The following is a 22,112-nucleotide window of genomic DNA, read 5'->3' as shown; positions in this document are numbered from 1 at the left end:
ACATGCTTAGTATTCGATACTGGAAGTAATCGCTTCATGCACTGAATGGATTTGCTAAAACATAACCAGTGAACTAAATCTCTTTTTATTGTCAGCCTACATCCACTCTTCCACTGATCATAAGCTAAAGGCAGACAGTGTCATGGATTCAAAAGTTAGCTGGAAACCGAGAGTCCCGTAGTAAACGGTAGGCAGGGAGGGGTGCATTAGACACGTGTGTGTATAATAAAGATGATATATGTGCATAAGTATAACTATGATGAAATGTATATAAAGGCTTAGAACTCCGCAGAAGTAAGCGAACCATAAATAGATAGCACGCTCAGGCAGAGAGAAAGCAGGTGCTATTTTAGCACTTGGACTAGTGATAATTTATTGTTCAGCCCCTCCTGTTGACTCAGTGTTTATGCAGTGCTATATATTAACCGAGACCAAAATAGTCTGTGCACATCGCAGTCTTGGAGAGATACCGAGCAATCAGCAGAAGCCGCACCAAACGATCACTCCCCACAAGGAGTGGATTTATAGTATTTAAAGTATTCATCCTAAAAACCCAAGCTATTTTGACAATTTTCTGCCTGTTAATCAGTACGGTTTAAAACTAGATGGTATGGCACATCTCAGGAAAAGACAGAGAAGTGATTAGAAGCTAAAGTCAAGGCCCAAGGTTCTGCAGGCTGAGAACCTGGCTCTTACTGATGGGAATGGACTCCAAGCCATGTGCCGGGTTCATGGGGGTACCTGTCTCTTAGAGCTGATGGGTAGATGGAAGGTGTTCAGTTGGAATAGCATTTGCGTGAGGTGCGGTGCACTCGAGCTGGTGCGGACGGAGGCCTGAGGAAGACTTGCTGCTTGTCGGGGCACCTGTTAATTACCAAGATTTCAACCCAGACCAGGGAAGTGACTCTAGGCAAGCTACCTAGCTTTCTTAATTTTGCCAGATAGCATGGGATTACAGAATCAGAACAAAGGTGCTAAGAGACAAGACCAGAGCCAAGATGATGCCCCATACATGTTCCCATGTTCCCCTTGGTTAGGTGCGGTGATGGCTACATTTGATGGTCAGGCTGATGGGAGTTAGATTGAAGGGGATTGATGAAGTGAGAACATGGGTATGAGGGTACTCTAGAGAGGATTAGCCAAATCTGAGGGAGTACCCAGACCGTGGCGCAGGTCCAAGGGGAAGGCCAGGAGGACTCCAGCCACTTGCTGGAGGTGGCTTCTCCCCTTTCCTGAGATGAGCTCTGCTTTCCTGTGAGCCACCCTCCGCACCGGGGGACTGGAACCTCTAAAACAGTGAACCACAAGAAATAATTCCTCCTGCTAAGTTGTTGCTGTCAGAGACCTGGTCACGGCAACGCAGATGTCGTCAGTATGGGTAGCTGATGTTTCTCCAAGGTGTCTTTTATTTTTTTTCTTGTCTCCGACTGGCAGTCACATAGCTGTGTCTGTGTGGTCCTGGAGACAGTCCGTACTTGTGGGGGCAGGGCCCTGGTCGAAGCTCCTTGCTCGGTGAAGTGGAGGACTGATGCTCTACAACGAGCTGCCTTCAGAGGACACAATACAAGAGGAGGATGGTTATCCTGGCTAAAATAAATTATTCTGCTTAATGTACACAAGAGCTGGGACATGAAGAGAGCAAAGGCATTCTCCCAGACAAGTGTTTACTGCTGAGACTCTGTGATTACAGATGCGTAATGCCTGTCCTAGACACATTTGTCCTAGGCCCCCCATACCATACAGAGGGTGCTGCCATGACATTTTGTCTTAACTCTTGCCATGTAGGCAGTGATGTCTGGTCATCTCCTCTGGAGACATTTTACTTCCAGGTTGCTTTGAAATTGTTTTCATGAGAAGCTGCTTCAGCCCTGAAAGGCACAGCTCTAAGATAGTGGTTATATACAGGCCGTATCTGCAGCTGTCTCTCACAAGGAAGGCCTGTCCCCATACCAGAGAGAGAGAGAGAGAGAGAGAGAGAGAGAGAGAGAGAGAGAGAGAGAGACGGGTGGCGGGAGGTGTATATCTAACCTGCTCTTTCCACGGCCCCTTGACCTATCTTTTCTTGGTAATGGTTTAGCTCATGTGATGCTTTCTGCAATCTAGGACAAGTTCTTGGACAGTGGCTCCAACAGTGGGCCTGCTCTCCTCACACAACACCTAAGAGAGACAGATACTTTGTCTCCATCCTTTTCTTTGTTCTTGGCCCCAGGCAGGGGTTTATCTGGAGAAGTTATTTCTTTACTTCTCTGATGGCTTTCCCTAAGTGGATGGATGACCCCTACAGCACTGCGATCTGCCATGCTTTACCCTTCTTCATCATTTAAAGGTGCAGAGCAGGGAGCAGGTCCAAGGCCCACCTCCAGTGCCACGTGTGTTTGGTCACTTAAAGCTCAGCAGAGGTTAGTCACTGCAGGAAGTACGGAGATCCCAGGCCTTTGTAGATGCCTTTAGGTAGCTTAGGAATTCGCTCTTCAGCCACATCTTCCCTGGCAGCCATGGTCTATGTTATATAAGAACCCCTTTCGCAGGGAGTCCTTCTTGTCTGCAGGCAAGTGCTCCAGGAAGGCATATGACGTTTATTGCACTCTGCAGTGCTTCCTTGAAGAGACCAATGTGAAGCAGAGTTCTATGCAAATGTGCTGTCCTTCTCAGGGTATGAGTGCTGTGTGAGCAATAAAACTGGGAGCTGGTGCAGAATGAGCCAAGGAAGCTAGTTTTATGGTCGGGTTTATGGTACGGATCTCCCTGGGAGAGCGGTGTGTGCACAGCCACTCCTTGTTTCAGACCATTCGATGTTCAGGACACTTGTGCTCCTGCCCTACTTCCTGGCGCCCACCCCTGGGCATCCCCCGATCCCAAGGGGGCAGTGTATGTTCTCCCAGAATGCCTTAGCACAGGCCAGCCTAGGATGTACTTTACTTACAGGAGTTAGGAACTCTTGTTCCCTGCAGCAGATGGTGGCAGCTGTGTGAGCGGCGATATGGCTGGGCTGGCCCTGGGCCTGCCCTGGGCATCTTTGCAGTATCCTGGTTATATGAGTATATGGTAGTCAGTTACCTCGCTCATCTGAATATATCCTGGTGAATCTTCTCCTTCTGCAGGCTGCAGATGACAGGTGTGGAGTGACAGCTCCAGACTTTAGCTGTGCAATGGAACTAATCCAGAGTTCCAAAGGATCCTGGTGTCCAAGCCATAATCCAAACCAGTCTGCCACTCTCCCTGGGCATATGACTCAGATCCCACTAAATGACTTGGTGGTTATCTGGGTACGACCACTGCACAGGAGGGAAGTTAGGAGACGAAGCAGGGTAAGAGGAAAACAATAAAATCGGAAAACAGAGAACAAAGCCCAGAGCTAACCAGGTAGGCAGAAGTAAGAAGGTACAGCCAGCAGCTGCTGGTTGGACCCGGAAAGAGTCACTGATTGCCTCTGCCCTTACCCTGCCTCAGTAACCAGGCTGTCTCTGGAAGGGCAGGACCCTTGTAAAATCTTCCACATGAATTTGATATTGTGAAACATCACAGGACGTATCTCCTAGCCGAGGACCCCTATTTTAGGTCCACTTGAATTCTTCCGATGTTGCTTCCTCTTAAAAAAAAATCTGGGTTTATCATGAGGATTTAGTAGAGGGATAGTGAGGGTGACTGTGTCAGACCTTCTGCAAATGACAGCTTGATAGCCATGAGCACTGGAAGAAACTCACACTTCCGTTTCCGTAAGAATTCCCCAACTCTTACTGGGTATTTCTATACATTGTCCCAAAACAACGTATAGATCCTGAGACACTGATTTAGAAGGCTAGGGAAGGGGAGAACCTAAATACATCTGCTATTTGCTCAGGATCCCTACTGATTCCAAGACCCTCAAGGCTTGAGACCATCTCTACCAGTAAGGAGCACAGGGCAGTCAGACTTCGGAGCGGAGGACACACTTTTACGTGGCTGAAGGAGCTTCACTGCTTGCTCTGTGCTTCTTGGCTTCTCTTTCTAATGGCATCTGTCCCATCTCAGCATGACAAGGAGGGTTATGTGCGAGTGGGTGGGGACAGGAGTCACCGGGTAAGGTCATTTTGACAAGGTTCCACCTTTCATTTACAAGTCAAACTGAAATGAACTCTAAACATGGCATCTTCTAAATTAGGAACCTCACTGAAGGAGGTGACAATTTTGCACTTCTGGGTGTAGAGGCAGGAGTGGAACAGTCTTCTGAAAGCCCCATGTTACCAGCTCTGGAGTACATAACAAAACACCTTCTCCTATTTGTACCTGAAGACACAAAAAGTCCCACGGATAGCAATGAATCAAAGGGACTGTTTATTGACACATTCGCACTGGTCTTCAGGAGCTCAGGGACCCCTGGGTGGGTTTACTGCTTATTCTTTTTGGTATATCTATAATAAGAAAAAGGACATTTCCACCCATAATTTCTGCCGGAGCCTTGGGAGGTAAGAGTCAGGAACCCCATCCCTAGTAGGAGGTAAGAAGTAGGAGGTAAGGAAGTAGGAGGTAAGGAATATTTTCGGAGACACACTCACCCAGCAATGTAGTTCCAGTCCTCCCTGCTACTCAGGCAGAGTTCCCACCAAGGACAGCCCCCTTGTTGGCTGGCAGTGAACCACTCCTGTTGCTGTGGTGGGCCTGGGAAAGTAGGAAACACCATGGAGACTAAGCCTCGTGTGCAGTGGGCAGACAGCCCTTGCCTCCTCCTCTCTCCGGGAGGAATCAATGCAGTCACAGAGCCCCTGTAGATCCAGAGAGCTGAAGCCCTTTATTTCCCACTTCACAAAGGGTACAAGCATTCCTGCTGCAATTTTTGCTTAAGAGCAGGAATTCCTAGCAACACCCGAGAGCTTCTCTTGATTGGGGGATTTTAGCCTCTCTCTTCCCCGATTTTAGCTATTTGGGTTACCCTGTTGTGATTGATTCAGAAAACAACTTTATCAAATGATATTTATTGTCATGCTACTAAAACTCAGTTTTCATAGCCCGTGTAAGGTTTCTTAAATATCTGCTAGGGGTCTTTAGTGTATTTAGAAAGAAGGGGAGAAGAAAAGTGATTGCACGGACTTCCACATACTTACTGAACTGGGGCCTGTAGTCTTTTGTGAATGAGCAAGATTCATCCCAGCACCATTTTGATAGATGCCAAGATGCAGAAATCTCAGTGGGAAAGGAAACAGGAAAGTTAATGATTAGTCAGCCAAGGCACAAGGGAAGCAATGAGCTCTGACATCTCGGTCATGTACCCCTTGTGTGCTAAGATGGCCACCTGCTCTTCCCAAGAGCCCTCGCCTAGGAGCCAGCTACTGTAGTGTGTCCCACCCTAGCAATGAGCTAGACCTGACTTGATGGGACCCTACTGACTTAAGAATGACTCCTTCAGCCCACCCAAGCATCAGTGTGATATTCACAAGGAGTGAAGACCCTGGTCCTGTGCCGATGCAGTTGGGGCCTTCACCTCCCAGCTTCCGTCCTGCGTTCCAGCATGTGCTTCTCTGGGCACCGCACCCATGGATTAGAACTGGCACAGTCTCGTCCTCCTTCCAGGAGAAAACACGGCAGGGGTTTCTGCTCGTTCTAGGCATAGTCAGCACCAGAGAGCTGGAGCGAGCAGCCTGCGAGCCTGGAGGGACCCAGGCTGCCTTCTGAAAGTCAGGCTACTCCGGGTCTGGTACCCTGGGGGTGCTGTGAAACCACAGAGCCCTGCATGGATCGCATGGCAAGCTCTGCGCTTTTACACCCGTGCCCGAGAACTCCTGGTCCTACCCCTGTGTCAGAGCCTTTGGTGGGCTCTGACAGACTCCCGAGTGTCTTCCGCTGTCTCCTGCTATCTGTGTTAAGGGCTGGAGAGGAGGCAGGACAGCCACCGTCACACTACACAGAATAGAAGCTCAGGAATAGAATCAGAGAAGCCAAAATATCCTTCAGCCATATTTTAAGCTTATTTTAAAACTGTGTTGGTGCTTTTCCGTTTTAATTGAATCAGGTCCCATGACTTTTGCGATCCCCAAATCCTCCATAAATTTCCTGAAACTGGCTGCCCCCACCCTTCCCTCCTTAAGCTCCCTCCTCTCCCTGCCTGGGAACCTGCCCTTTAAATTTGACATGGCTGGGATTTTAATCGCTCCTCAAAGGCCCAGTGACAATTTCACAACAAAGCGGGGGTGGGGGGGTGAGTTTTGTTTTCTGCTCTGATTAAGAGAGCAACTGTTCTCGCTTTGTCCCCCAGGGCCAGCTCTTGGCACCAGACTGGGGAGACCTGGAACTTAGCATTGCAGCATCCATCAGAGGCAGCGAGTCTGAGGCCCACAAAGGCGAACTGCAGCTGTTTGAGTAAAACTCTAAATTCTTGCTTAGAAGATTCTCAGTCCTCCTTTTCTAGTGTTTCCTTTCAGGGGGAGGAACCAGGAAGTTTTAACTTTCCCAGGATCCCAGGCAGGTAATTGTTTTCCCAAGCTAGATTTTAATCTGATGAAAATGGGCATTCTTTGCTATGAGGGCCTCGCCCACGCCCATCAACTGTCGTTTCCACCTTGCACACTGAAGACTTGACTGCACAATGTCCCCCTCCTCCCAGGCACGAGTCCAACCCCGCTTATAATTCGGAATCATTTTCATTTCTCAGCAGCACTTGCAGACCTTTGATCTTTTGGCAGCGTGGAAGACCTTCCTGTCCTGTAGCTGGCCATGGCCACGTAGTGACCAATCTTCTGAGGATGACAATTGGCAATGCCTCTTACTTAGTGCCGTTGTGTGTTCGTTTATTTATTTTCTGTGCGTATGCATGGTTTGCCCGAGTGTATGTTCATTCACGCCTGGTGCCACAGGGGCTAGAACCCCTGGGACTGGAGTTCAAGGTAGTTCCGAGCTGCCATAGTTGTGCTGGGAGCTAAACCAAGGTCTGGTGTAAGATGATCAAGTGCTCCTTAACCACTGAGCCATCTTTCCTTCTAGCTCTCTCAGTTCCAGTTTTAAGCAAAGTCGTACTACTAGAGCTAGGACCAGAGCCTATGTCCTGGCAGCTCAAACAAGCCAGGCTTAGCCACTTGCCCTCTGAATGTTGAGTAAACTTTTAATAGAAGGCAAGGAATATGAAGAGTGAACTAGTCCTGGTCAGTGCGGTCATTGACCCATCCTTGTCTCCCCTCTCTAGTGTTTCCTACAAGGTGGTCTGATAAGTTACCTGCCCCAGGTAAAAGCCTTTCCTCTTTATAGGAGACTAGTTCTGCCTCTGGCTGGCACCAGAATTCAGACTTTTCCATCTTCCATCACGTTTCAGGGTAGGGGCCGGGGCTATTCCAACTCCCTAGGATGCCTGAGTGTTTCTTTAGAATGGCCTCGCTCCTCCCCCCAGGCATGGCAGTTATAGTAGCCTGAAACTTGCCTATTAATAGTCTCTCCCACAGGCTAGTGTGGCTCCTGGTCTCTGACTAGGTCACCACAAGGGATCTTGCTCAGATATTCTCTCACTGGAACCATGCATTTATGGAAGTGGCTGATGGCCTAGTGTGGTTCTTGTTGTGCATAGCTTACAGTCCCATGTTGGCTGTCTTGGGGACGCTCTTCTTGGTAAACACTGTGCTTAAGTTGGTCCTTCTACCTGAAGATGAGAACATACAGGAAACACATTCCCAATACCTTCCCTAGTTATCCACGTGAATCTCAGAGATGGCTTAGAAGCCAGCAGGGCCCTAACTCTGCCTTCCTGAAAGAACTTCATTACTTCCTTCTTGCACCAGATTTGAGAGTCTGTGATTCCGATGGCCCCCCAAAATGTTAAAGCAAAAACATTTGGAGGGGAAAAATCAAAGTTGCTAAAATGTCTTTGTTATACATCAACAAATGATAATAATCTGTTAATTCTTCTGCTAGGTTCCCTGACCCAGGAGAAGTAACAGTTAGTTTCAAACATGGGTAAAGATTCCAACTGAAGGCAGTCAGCCATCACTAAATACAGGGGAGGCTGCAGCCATTTGAGTGGGTCTCCCAGGACTTTGAGAGCTTGGTCTGGGGAGTGACAGTGTGAAGACGAGGGAGTTTAAGAGATGGAACTCTTTAAGAGAAGTGCTGCCTTTGAGGGGGCTAATGAAGGCCTCCAGGAGTGAGCTAGTTCTCATGAGCGTTAGATTATTATAAAACCAGCAAGGCTGGCTTCCCTCTGGTCTCTGACTTCCTCATTCACCATGTGATCTTTCTTTCTCATCTGCACCATTACCAACGCAATGCCACACACTCCTTGCCAAAGCCAAACCAAAGGGGATGCCCAAACATGGACTTTTAGGCTCAAGATCCTCTTTTCTCCCAGGGTCTATTTTGGGATAGTCCATTCCAGCAACAATAAACGGTGGTGCTGTGATGAGAAGTACCCAGACGACCCAGGAGAGACATCCTCTCTGACCAACGCAGGTTGAAGTCTGAAATTTCACAGCAGGCATTCAGAGAGCGACAGGGAGACTCTTGGCATAGCGTCCTTTTAGAAACTTGTCTCTTTAGCCAGAGGTTTTGTGTTTCAAGGATTCCTTCTGTTGTTTTCATTTTGTAGAGCTGAATCACACAAAGTGCACAAAGGAGCCATTCCATTGGCCTTAGGAAAGTCATGTTTGAGACATTCTGCCAAAGGGGACCCAGCAACTTAAGATGAATATAGTTGTTCATGGGCCTGTAGTCAGATGCCTACTGCTCACCCAGTCACTCTCCCACTCACTGAGGAATGTGTTCGCGTGTTGTTTCAGTCTTCATTCAGTCGGCCATCAACTAGTGAATGCTTTATGAGCACACACTGACGATGCACTGGAGGCTGCCAAGCAGGTGGCCAGGTCATCTTGAGCGCACAGGACAAGGCTGTAGTTCCCTAAGGCTGCCCATATGCATTGGCTTCCTGTGTTTCTTTCCTCCTGCCCGTGCACCCCTAGCATTCACAAGGGGTGGAGAGAACAAGACACTCATAATAGTTTCTCGGGCCAGGTCTCGTCATTGTACAAAATACTTGATGACTAGTCTACAAATGAATTTATTCCAGGAGTTCTCAAACCCTAATTTCCATGCCAGAAAAATTCATAAAATATTTAGCTTAATATTGCTAGAGAATTTATGAATTACCTCAAACCAAATAACAGATTCTTTTATCTAAGGGGAAAACCCTTTCTGTGATAAAGTCTCGTGTTTACTTTTTCACTTAGAAGGAACTTCCAGGCAATTTTAATCTCTGTTGGGACTCTATAGTAAGTGGTTCTTCGTGCCCACTGGTCCCTAAGGCCTCTAAGCTCAGCCATGTGAAGACTATGCCAGATGAGGAAAACACCTGCGTGCAAATAAGAAAGAAGTCTTACATGATTACTAGAACTCTTAGTACTAGAGTTGGGCTTAGAACGTTTGGGAGACAGATGACTCTGATCAGTACCGACTCTAAGCCTAGTTCCACATGGGGATAAAGTCGTCATTCCTCACTCGTGTGGGGTAGAAATACATCTCTCTCTCTTCCATTTGTTTGCCTAAATCTATTTAGAGCAACCAAAACAGGAGAGCAAGTGCACAGGTCCTAAAACGCACTTCCTCTGCCCATCTCTGTGCTCTACTCCGGGCCTCATGACTCGAACTTCTAAAACATGTCATTTATTTTTATTTTAGTTTAAATATCCCCTTCAAAAACACCAGGGGAAAACATGCTTAAGCCCCACTGAGAAAACAAATCTGTTTAAACAAATGACATCCAAGATGTTCAGGTAGAGTTGGTGTTTTCTGATGAAACTGTGCTTTAGCAGAGAGCCCAGGAGAATACAGCCTGAAACAGATCGTTTTTCTCCTTCCTCACAGTTCCAGTCTCTTTCTGGATAAAGTTAGCAGGGCATAGCCTTTATATGAGAGTTAGTTGTCCTCAGGGGTTATTCCAGAACAGGCAGTGCAATGGCTCCAGGTTGAATAGCTGTCCATAGAGACCCTGTGCAGTCAGTGGAAATGCAGAGAAGGGGTTTACAGTATGGTCCCTTTTCCTCTGTGCATAACACATTCACCCACCTAGGAGCATCACCTACCCTGGCCCAGTAACTGTAGCCATTAACCAATCACTCTGATAGTCGGGTCTATGGGCAAAGGAAGAGGAAGAAAGTGGTCCTGGGATGCTGGCCTGGGGATTTCAGTACCCACCCCCCATGCATAGCTACCAGTGTTCTTGGGAGGTGCTAGAGAATATATCAGAAGTACAAGGTTAACTCCATAATGGGATGAGACTTTAGGATGACGTAGCTCTTTTAGAGTCACCCATGTTCCTGTAAGAAACCTCTCAACCATGATCTGTAAAAGTAACCCCGTTGGTTTGCTAATCTGGATTTGGGTGGAGTGCTCCTTTGGCCTGTGGTTGGTGTCCTACTTGGCAGTGATCAGATGTTTGTTTATATATCTCCCCAGAAAAAGTGCATGCAGCACAGTGCAAGGGGTCAAAGGTCAACAGAGGAAGGAAAAAAGACCTGCTAACTCACCCTTGGCATAGGTGTTTTCCCGCTTCCAAGGCCTTTTGAGGTCAAATCTGGTCATTTCCAGCTTATTGCTTCCTCTTTTGATCTTTGACTTCCCAAAGATCCACCGTGGGAAACTAAACTTTGATTAAAAAGCAAGACTTATCTCTTGCGTTCTTTGGGCCAAGTCTGCATTATTCTTGCCCAATAAAGAGCTGGCATAGGGACGCTGCCATCCAATGAGTAGGTCCTGAAAGGATGAGGGAGGTAACTGCCTGCAAGCTGCTCCACCTTCGCTAGACCTGCGCCCTGGGAAGCTTCCCCTCACTGGGAGGTTGCTACATGAGGCTTTAGTGAGCCCCATAGACCTGCACTTTGGGAGTCAACTTGAATAATCTGTACCTCGTATTTATTATTAAACTGAGCATGTATCAGAGTAAGTATTCCATCTCTAACAAAAAGTTTTCATCTATTGTGAGGTGAAGCATGTTTGCATACAGAGCTGACGAGCTTTCTCCTGAAATGCTCGTCAGGTCCACCTTTTGAGTGGTAAGGCTGTTTGTGGGTTCACTTAACTAGATTCTTAGAAATATTATCAGTTGGCTGCTTACTGTCACTTGCATCTCTCCTCATATTCTACTTACAAATACTCTGTCCTTGCAAGCCCGAAGAACCCTGCAAGAGCACTGGTCACTAGGCGTTTTCATTACACGCCATCGGAGGTTATCAGTGTCTCCTAACCTTTCCATCTGTAGGAGTCCATTGTCCTCATTTACACTTGCTAGTGAAGTTGAAGGGTAGATGTGTGGGCTCTATCTGTTGGCTATGCAAAGTCTTTCATTTCCTGAAATGTTAAAAGGTCGGATAGTAGAAGTAAAGATTTGGGATCTTTTCTTTTTGACCATTATGCTGATTAGTTTGGGGGCTGAAACTTTAAAAGTTTCCCATAAACTCTGACATTGACAGATGAAAGGCATGCATCACACATGAGTACGTAGGCAAAGCGGTACCCAGCAAGGTCTGTGACTAATTCAGTATAGAGTAAAACATTAACTATTACCATGAAAAGACTCTACTGAAACTCAGTTTATAATATTCCACTAACATAATTTCAAATATGAATCATTTTCCAGGCTTTTAAAAGTATCTGTTTACTAAGAGTCCCGAGTCAAAGCATGTCTTGGTGGAGGTTTTGGCCGAAGGCCTCACTGCAGTGTAACTCCCTTTTTGGGAGTTGCCAGCCAGGTAGCAGCACAGCATGAGGAAGAGAGTGAAGTCAGTGGGCAGCTGATTAATGAACTTGGTCTGTGCAACCTCACCCTGCTTGTGACTTCCCATGTACACGCACAAGTTCGGGCTGGGGCTCTACCTCTGAAATTCTTGCAATTAAAAACATTTCATATGATTTTGGATTTCAGAATATTTGCATATTCATAAGTACATATCTTGGGTATTTAACACAATTCTGAAGATGTAATTCATTTTGGTTTCGTGTGCAGCTTGTACTATGACTTAAAGGTGTTGACTGTGACCCACACCGGGACATCAATATTAGCAGTGTCATATTGATGCTCATGTCCTTTTGTATTGAGGGCATTTCAGATCTGAAGTCTTCACACACTCAACCTGTACTGGGAAATTGCATTTAAAGGTTGTATATAACTGCAAATGTGAATATGCAATTATAAGGAGAAATGGAGAAGGTAAATATGAAAGGATGAAATGGGAAAACTGTACATGTGGCCAGACTACTGATCATGTGTCAGAATGACCTATGAACTCTCAGTGCCAGCTAAGGATTCTTTCTGAACTAAGACTGGGCTGGGTCTTTTCTTTCTGATTGACAGAAATAAGAAGATCAAAGTCAACACTGTCCCAGTTATTAACTGCTAACATCGAATATTATATTTCGATGATATATATTTGCTGCATATGAGACACTGTTTGAAGCCCTCTGCTGTACATAGAAAGCTGAAGGTCCCAGAGGCTGCCCCGTCTGTGTGGTGCTGATGAGTTTAGTGATTTAGTCATCGTGAAAGCCAACAGAATACTGTCCATGGCCATTCATTCTTTTAAGCCCACAACATTCAATAATTCATTTAGTTCCCATAAGAACCTAGTGTGATATATTATATTGCTATCTTATTTTATAAATGAAGAAGTTAAGGCACAGAAATATCAAGCAAATTGTTCATGACCACAATAGTGGTGAGTGTCCAGCTCAAGTTTGATGGGTTAGCTTCAGTGCCTGCCTTGCTCTCAGGCAGTGGCCACTGATTACAGTCCTAATGGAGATGGTGAGTAGATTAGGTTAGTTTTATTATGAAGAAAATAGCAGAAGTGCAACAGAACAGACATGGAGTATCTCAGTTCTTTCCCCAAATAAAGATTTCAGATACAAGCAGGTAGTGGTAGAACAGGCCTTAACTATAGCATTCAGGAGACAGAGCCTGGTCCATCTCTGAGTTGGAAGCCAGCCTGGACTATGGAGTGACTTCCAGAATAGCCAGGATGACACAGAGAAGCCCCGTCTTTGAAAAAATGTCAGATAGCTCTAATACTACCTTTGTGATCATCATTGGTGTCTATATCTTAAGGAAAATGGAAGTGGAATAGACTTTTATTTTCATTTAATTTAGGAAACAAGACCAAGTGGCTTCTGCCAATTAGAAGCTCTCATGGGATGAGACAATTAGAGAATGACTATTAGTAGACATTGTCCCCCTGCCTGTAAACCTGAGGAGTGTCCTTATTAGGTCAAGAGTCAGGGACCGGAGACAGACCTGTGTATCCAATGTTGTTAGAATAATCAGAACCTTTTGTGGAAAACACTTCATTTTCCAGAACAATGACTAATATAGTGCTAAGTATGTGGGGCTTGGGTAGTTGTTTCTCAGCTGTTCAACAGGACTGACCCATTTGGTTCCAGAAGAGAATGTGCAGTCACCCTTGGTCAGTAGTGTGCACCTTCAGATTATCTCTCGTCTTTCCCAACATACAGACCACCCCAAAGCTCTGGCATTCCAGGAAGACTTGGTACTTAACTGAAGAAAGCAGAACCTTTAGAAATGCATACTTCAGAGGCGAGCTTTACCAATAAATTGAGCAGGCTTAATTTCCCTCCCATTAGAAACAGGTCAGAGCTATAGTCCATTAGAAAATGCCAGTTACATAACGAAGCATCTTACAGATTTGGGGCTCTTGATGTCAGGTGTGGATGACTATAAGCCTGATATAAGCCCCTGGACAGAGGGGGCATCTCCAATAGAATTGCATCCAGTAGCAGAAGTGATCTGTAACCATGCCATGCCCATTTGTGGCATGGGGAGTCAGTATTAAAAGAGAGTCAACTCTCCTTGGCTCAAGAGGATTTAACTGTTCTTGGCAATGCAGGGGGACAAGGACACATGGGAGTCCTTGAAAAGTTTTGGCTAGTCCCTGCTATTCTTTAGCAAAGCCACCCAGCCATCCCATCCAGGTGAGAACAATCCTGTTGCCAAAGGCTGCAGAGAAAAGACTCTGTTACCCCCATCGGCGTTTACTTTGATAGATTGCTTTTGCCCAGGAAAACGGCTAGCAAACAGGCTGGGTCCCAGAGCCTCACTATTACCAACTGTGAGTCTAAGATCTGCTTTACAAGGAGTCGATGGACTTGTTCTAAGGTACAGAGCACAGCTCTAAGGTGATATGGTGCAAGACCCCTGCCCTTCTGGAGCAGCAGTTTTAATGCCATGGTGGACTGTTTTGGACTAGACATGTCTAGTTGTGTCTGTTTTCAACATTGCCCTGCAGCATGTTCGTCTTCCCGATGTTCCCTTGGCCTTCAAAGTTTTATATCTTCCTCCTCTAAATGATAAGGTCTTTGAGGACAGTCTTGACTAATCCTTCTTTGTCATTCTCTCCATATCTGGGCCATTGTCATTCAGTAAACACTTTTTGAACAGGTGAACATAAATGTCTGGGCTCTTAACCTGAACATACAGTTTTGAACTTGACACCGAGTGGGTGACAAGAGTGTAAAGAAAGGAAAGACACACATACAGAAGGCTGGATCCAGTGGGATGTGTGCCCTGATGGAGGCATGCAACAGCAGCTTAGAAGACAGGTGACTTTATTTTAACTCTCTACCTCAAAGCCATGAGGTTAAATATACAACTGAACAAGGAGGCAGGTCAGCTAATCTCGGTGACCATCTCTTCACATTAGCAATTGTTCAGTGTAACCATCTGGCAGGAAGAGGTGAAGTGAACGCTTTCTTCATGTGTTGCCAACAATCTGCACATGGGTCAGGGAAACGCTTTGCCAGTCCCTTGGACCTGAGTGAGGCGTTGGTGGCCTTGGCATGGCCGTGTTTCTGTTAAACAGTACACATTCACTCAGGACCCACAGCTCGTTGTCTTGTCCCTGGGTGTTTCTCAAGTGCAGCACAGGAGATCTGGGATCAGAGTGATCTTGTCACCTCACTGACATGTACACTGAATGTGGATCAGGCCAGTAGGGACAGGTACTTGTGAGGGTATTGTTTGAGAGGTGAAAAACAGAAGGTCCTTTGCCTGGAAGGTAGGAAGGTCTTCTGCGAGGGGCCAGGGAGACAAAGCAGTCTTGCAATGAGCTCAGAGCCAAGGACATGGAAGGGGAGTGCTTCAAGCCCACGAAGAGATACATAAAGCCACAGTTACACCAAATTCCTCTGAATCATATACCCTACAATGGTGTCCCCCTCCTCGGGGTTGTAATCTCCCCCCAGAAGAGTAACATCTTGATGTTCTCAGCCCCTCCGTCCCCCATAGATTCCTGATGATGGTTTCTAACCAGAACCAAATTACCGGAAGAGGTCCTACAGCGTCTCTTGGCGATCTAGTCAGTGGTCTGTCAAGGCGTTGATTAGCTCAAACATCATAAAGGTGGTCTCTTTGATCCAACAGTGCCATTTTGACACAGCGATAGTCAAATGCACGGGGTGACTTTCAAGCCATCAGGAAGAAGTCGTGCTACATATAGAACCTGGATTCAATAAAGCCAGATTTTTCAAAAACAGCTCTTAGCATCTTCTACTACAGACACTGGTCTGGGCAGAGCTTTTTACTTTATTGAATCCAGCTGAATAACTTGACTGCATTAATAGTGGAGCTTCATTTCCAACCACTGCCTCCCTCCTAGTCTTCTCTCCTAAAAGCCTTATGGTTAACTTGAGCAACTGCTAATACATGAATGATTGCTGGTGGCATCATTTCCTGCCACGATTTGACCACCCGGAAGAAGGTTTGTTTTATTTCGTTGTGTTTTCCTGGTTCATATTCTGGAGTTCTATATGTGTGGCTGTCTGTGATCATTTTTCAAGTATAGTAACAGCTCCAACTGCAGTCAGTTTCTTTACACTGAGCCATTAAGGATTTGGAAAGATTGTGTATCATTTGCCTGAAAAGAGACTATCTAAAGATTGGCCCAGATCATGGAATCTGGGACTTCTGCTGAGAATGGGCAGGTAGCACTGACTCTGGATTTCCAAGGTAGACAGATTTTTTTTAAACCTCATACATTTAAGTGAAAATTTCATTCACTTGGCTGCCATGATGGTGTACTTTGTGAAGATGCCCTGGAAATCTGTCCCAGTTCAGTTTCCTTATCACTGGACTTGAGTTTGAGTGATACTGGCCTTTGTATTTGCAACAATGACAAGGTGTTTGTGTAGAAAGCGGGGTCTTCTTTGCTGTCATAAACAAAAGCATAAACACAGCCTGTAAGCTGTAATGTAGCAATGCTGTGACAAGTACATGCTGGGTCAGAGTTCCTACATCTGATGCTATCCAGACAATTTCTTCTCTATGACTGCTAATAAATTACTGTACCTCAGTTTCCTGCATGTGGAATGGAAATAATTACAGTACCTATTTTGTTGGGTCAGGAGAAAGCTTGGTGGATTGATAATTATGAAATATTTGCATGTGGTGCTATTTAAATGACTCTTATTGGCCATGTTTGTTATTTTGCTGAATACTCAATATATTTATTCCTGCACTTAGCTTCCACTGGGGTTAAAAAGTAGGGTTTATCTATTGGATGTCAGGCAACCAGACTTAACAGAGGGCTAAACCTTCACGAAGACCTTGCATATTATATCCTTCTGGCAAAAGTCAAATATTCTTTACCTAATTTAAAGCTTGAAGATGTATCCTAATCTGATTTGGCCATTACTGTGAGTCTACAAAGGAGGAGAAAACGGGATCACCATGCTACCAAACAACAGCACAATCCCTTTGCAACCGAACATGACTCATATTGGGTAGCAACAAAACTGAGATCAGATTCGATAAAGCTTGGCGGATGATGGAAGATGTTAGATGCTTGGGACTGCGAATGGTGGGTAAGGAAGGCCTCACCAGGAGGGAGGGGTTTCTCAGGTGGAGTAGGCTGCCTGCACTGGGAAGATGGAGCAAAAGTTAGGTTATGAGGCACCAAGAAGGTGACAACAAAGAGATTAGTGAGTGCACTGGCGTGGTGCTGAAGTCCCTTCCCATGTCCTCATTAAAGACAAAAGTGAAGATGCTGTTCTGTTGTTCATTGGACACAAACTGCAGAACTAACCTAGTATTAGAAGACAAGGAGAGAGGGGACAGATAGTGACGGACTTCACAAAGCAGGCAAATGAGGTAGAATCTGGTTCAATAGAAAAGGGAAGTGAGAAAGAGGTAGGAAACACTCTCTAGAGTGCTTGGCAGCTGTGTCTGTGCACATGTCTTCCTACAACAGCTTGTCCCCAAACTTGGGCCTGACATCATCGATAGTGAATGAAGAAGGAGAACAAGTTGGGAGATATAATCACTGGAATACAACGGAACGACCGAAAGTTACAGTGGATCCCAGGAACGGAGGCGTATTCATTGGTGGGCTGGTGTTGCCTATGTGCTTGTACACCAACCCTACCCCATTCAAGCTACATCTGTACATACGGAAATGGACAGCACTTGCTTTTTATCTTCATGGATCCTGTTAGATTTGGAGGCATTTTCTCCAGCTATCCAATGGCCACTAAAACTAAATGTTTTCCTTATTTCCTGAGGCTGGGTGATGTCCTTTGCTTCCTCTTCTGGAAACTTTCCAAGACACGAGTGTCGAGCTGCCAGCCCCTGGGAAGCACTTCACTGTCATTGCTACCTCCTGTTAGTTGAAAGGAAATAAACAGCACTTGGGAAGGGGAATCTGTGCTCTAAGAATTGCTCTGGTTTACACATCTCAACTCAACCCGTACCATGGTTCACATGTAGCAGCCAGTGGAAGAGCATGAGTCACTTTTCAGTTACCCGTAGAAAAACAAGGTTCTGAAATCCAGCATTATTGGCTGGCACATGGAGCCCCCCATGCCAGCTGTGTGCACAGTATTTCAGGTAGGGAGAAAGGGCCTCTGTGCAGAGCAATAGTGCTCAATGTGTGGGTTTCCATCTGCAAGACCACCCTCTCTTCCTCAATGACAGTGGGTGCTCGAGACAAAGTTGTCATCTAGCCAGACCTTTGTGAATGGTCCTAGAACTCTCAATGAAAACCTATAATATCATTCTAGTAAACCTTCTGTACCTAAAACAAGACTGGTGTGCCAGTTGAGCATGAGATCAGGTTGCTGGAGGGGCAGAGAGAGCACTCTTGTAGCATCTAGGAGCAGGGCTTTGCTTAAGCCTAAGAAGTCTTACTTTGAAACAAAGAAAAAGAAAAGAACACTATTTCAGGACTATTGGGTGTGGCTCTGTATGACTGTAATTCCCACACTCGGTCCAAAGTAAAAGAATTTGGGGTTCAAGACCAGCAAGATCCCAGGAAAGAGGGAAAAGTCACCACCTAGACAAAAAGAAACCATAACCATCAAGGTAGCAACTACATTCCGTCTGCTGGACATCTCAAAATTTGACAGAAAACACAGACTATGAAAGAACCACCAGCAGCAAGTCCAAGGCAGTGCTTACACAAGGAGCCCATGGGAGGGATTTCACCCAATGCAAATGAACAGAGACATCCTATGTGACTGAAAATAACCGTTAAGTTCTCCACGGGGGAGGATGGGAGGTAGGGAGGTGATCTTTGCAAGGGTTGAAAGTTGTAAACTTTTCAACCACATTGTTTTGGTTGCTGGGTGAAAGGATCACCTGGGTACCATTTTGGAAAAGTGATTTTTTAGCAAAACTACTTCCTGCATGATATCTGGTGAGATATTTCATTTGGATTTTGCTGCAAAGACACACGATGTCTGAGAATCATCTCAGTCTTTTAAGGAGTAGCCAGTGGCAAGCAGACTAGAGGTACCTGGCTCTCCCTTTGGAAGAATTTTAGTGCTGACAAGAGAATATCAAAAAGTGTGGCCACTAGACCCAGAATAACCTCACTGTACCCCAAAGGCTGTACATAGGGCCCAAGTTCCCTCCCAACCCTGCCCTCTTCTGTTGATAAACCATGAGAACAGTGGCATCCTACCAAAACAAATGCAGGTAAGGGGTGGGGCGTGTCCTGTCCATTTCCCCCTCATCCTAGTAGCTACCCTGAGCCAGACATTCCCTGAAGGGATTCTCTGAAATCTGGGAAACAGGAAATGCTAAGAGAAGTTCTTATGTGCCTGATCATGTGAACTCCACTTGCAGTGTTGCAACAGACTTTCAGGAGAGCTCTCAGAGTAGTGGTTGGACCTTCCTAGGCAGACGCCCTCACTCCCGTGAGAACAGGGCCCATTTGACTATTCAGCCTCAACTTCCCTCTTTCTAAGCAAGTAAACCCAATGCTCAAACCAGGAAAGAAAGCTACCATCAGTCAGGTGGCTGGTTAAGTGTCAGCAGGGATGCCGAGAGGGGACCTATACAGCCTTGTTTGTACACATCCTCACTGCCTTTTATTATATGCTGTTGGTTTAGATGATTAATAATTAGCCACCTCTTACCTTCTCCACCCCTACTCTTGAACGCACACTGATAATCTCCACTCAAAAGTACTTGGATGCAAATAATTTTAGGACAAAATGGCTTTGAAAGATTTGTCTCCTCTCTCTGACTCTCTCTCTCTCTCTCTCTCTCTCTCTCTCTCTCTCTCTCTCTCTCTCTCTCCCTCCATGTTCCTCTCCCTGTCCCTTTCCCTCTCTGTCCCTCCCTCTCCTCTTCCCTCTTCCTTCCTTTCTTTGCTTCTTTCTTTCTTTTTCTGAGAGTGTTGAAATGTTCCACATCTTGGTAAGAGTTGTTCCTAGGTTGTACTTGGCTATCAGTTTTTGTCAAAACATATACTGCTTTCATTTTCTCAAAGTATATCATACCTAAGTAAAAAAAAAAAAAAGACAAAGTAAGTTCAGTTTGGAAAATAGAAAACGTGGACAGAAGGCAAACAACTACATTTAAAGGGATTTGGAAGCAAAATGTTGGCCAGCAAACACTAGGTGCTATGTTTCTATTTGCAGACAGTGCCCACTGTTTGGGAAGTCTTTTGAAAGGTGAGCAGATTCAGCCCCACTTATCAAACAGTGGCTGTGTGTGTGCGTTCCTGTAGTCTTGTGGGCGTTTCCATTTGGGTCATTTCCTCATTCAGCTAGATTTTACTCCTATTTTGTAAGTACAGCTCCCTACAGTACCTAACATCCCAGGCCTGTAAAAAGTGAATGCCCAATAAATGTTCAGTTGGCTATAGGAATGAACTGATCCCCCTCTCTCTAGAACATTCTGTGGAAATTAGGCATTGCATATTGGTCTGAAGTGCATTTGTAAACGTGGAAAGCAAAAGGAGGCACAGCTATACTTGCATTCATCTTGAGAAAATTCCCAGCTATCTCTGCTCCTAAAAAAAAAAATCATTTCACAACACCGTGGAAATGTAAAATATGCTTTAAAAAAGTAAAATACACCATCAATAGGCAGTTTGTGTTTGCTTTAAATTAAAAAACAGCACCAAAGACTATGGATGCATAAAAGGGATCATGGGGGGGGGGAAAGCAGATCGATCTTGCACACTCACACACACACACACACACACTCTCTCTCTCTCTCTCTCTCCCTCCCCCTCACTCTCTCCCCCTCATTCTGTCTCTCTCCTTCTGTCTCTCTCCTTCCCTCCGTCTCCCCACTCTCCCTCTTTCCCCCCTGTCTCTCCCTCCTTCCCTCCCTCCCCCTCTCTCCCCCTCCCCCAAACCCCGCTCCCTTGAGTGGAAATCCCTGCAAACCGCAGGGATCTGTACTCTGCACACTTAGATGCTGGTACCTGGAGTTTCGTGGTTGGATGTTGTTTTCTGACAAGTCAGTCTCTGTCATGGTCTCATCTTGAAACTAGAGAGGAAGGGAATGGAAGGCTGAATTGCTAATATCAGAGGCTCTGGAAATTCCCCTTTTATGGTACACGAGTCTTTAAGAATAGCCCTCTTTCAGTTGTGTTTTTGTGACTTAGATGACAAGCTGTGTGCCCAACCCTACTTCTGGCGGGCCCTATTTAAATGGGCACATTTCTGGCTCTCTTTGGGATGCTGGCTGGAGATGGGGTGGGCCCGGGAAAGAGATAGCTTGAGTTGTACATTTTAGGGAACAGACCCAGGGAGAGAATTTTTTGCTTTTTTGTCTTTATTTGGTTGTCTTATTGTTTAAATAACATAACCTGGATACCAATCTATACTCAATAATTAAGTTGTTTATAAGTATCTTTCATATGCTGATAATTCTCACATAAATTAACTACTTACTTTGACTGGAGTGTGCAGACAGACAAGAACGTCTATGAGTTTCTATTGATATTTTATGTGTTAATATATATGATCAGTTCTAGTAACAGTTGGCTCCATTGACACTCTCAGGTGAGTAAAATCCGAGATTGTTTTTTTTTAGAAAGGCTTCTCCACTACCACTCTGTTAGAAGGGGCCATACTGAGGATGGTCACAGGTCTGGGATCCTAGTGGGGAATGGATCCAATGGGCTCACTGGTAAACAAGGCCTGCCTTGCTTGGGCAGTGCTATGGAGGAAGGACCTCTGGAGAAGGCAGATCACACTGCTCGAAGCCTGGCTGGCTGCCTGGGCAGGCTGCCCATGGCGTCCTTGCAGGCTGATGTTTGGAATGCAGGAGAGCATGTGACAGCCAGTCCCCAGCCTGTACACTGAGAGAGTATGCTAATTAGCACGGTCTCTGCTTGGCTTAGGTAGGCCAGGTAAATGGGATCAGTTCTTTCTCAGTTGGCAGCCGAGACAGGGGGCTAACTGCTTTCACCGTGGGATTGTTCCCGGCAGTTTCTTATTAACTGTACTCCAGGCATCAGGTTAGTCAAGAAAAACCCCTCCTTTGTGGACACCCCCGCCCCCACTATCTCCTCACTGATCCAACATCCTTACAGTCTACCCTTCAGCTGGGAAAACCTACCTGGACACTGACCCAGAACAAGTGTGGCCTCCAGGCCCCGGGGGACGCCTGTTCCCTACCCAGTTCCAGCTTCCCAAGGTCTAGGCCAGGCGAGTGTAGAGCTGGACAAAGTTTTTCAAAAGAAACGTTTTGACTTTTGCATTTCTTCTTCCTACTGCAAGAAGCCCTGTAAATGTTTGCTTTTGTTCTAATTTTGGCTAAAGAAAAGAAAAAAAAAAAAAAAGACTGTTTGGGTACAGTGTAAAAGTTCTCTCATGTCCAGACTGGAAACTCCCTAGTTGTTCTGAAACCGGACAGGCTG

General features: G+C 45.8%; 1 protein-coding gene and 1 long non-coding RNA gene across 4 annotated transcripts in view; one reads left to right on the top strand and one right to left on the bottom strand.

Annotated features, from left to right (window-relative positions):
• Positions 1-22,112, top strand: part of Bcl2 (BCL2, apoptosis regulator) — a 164,496-nt gene that overhangs the window by 115,513 nt on the left and 26,871 nt on the right.
• Positions 47-21,957, bottom strand: LOC120096229 (uncharacterized). 2 transcript variants are annotated; one of them, XR_015635841.1, is made up of 5 exons: positions 21,812-21,957; positions 20,670-20,734; positions 5,082-5,160; positions 4,536-4,638; positions 47-1,547 (listed from the first exon to the last, which is right to left on the bottom strand). It is a non-coding gene; the product is annotated as an uncharacterized LOC120096229 (long non-coding RNA). The 2 variants fall into 2 exon arrangements; XR_015635842.1 differs by lacking the exons at positions 20,670-20,734; positions 21,812-21,957 and adding an exon at positions 3,058-3,275 and having other exon boundaries at positions 352-1,547; positions 5,082-8,863.

Source organism: Rattus norvegicus, chromosome 13 (genome assembly GCF_021556685.1).
Source record: "Rattus norvegicus strain SHRSP/BbbUtx chromosome 13, alternate assembly SHRSP_T2T, whole genome shotgun sequence".
NCBI lineage: Eukaryota > Metazoa > Chordata > Mammalia > Rodentia > Muridae > Rattus > Rattus norvegicus.
Note: the sequence above shows the minus strand (reverse complement) of the source record. Positions and strands in the feature narration are given on the sequence as shown.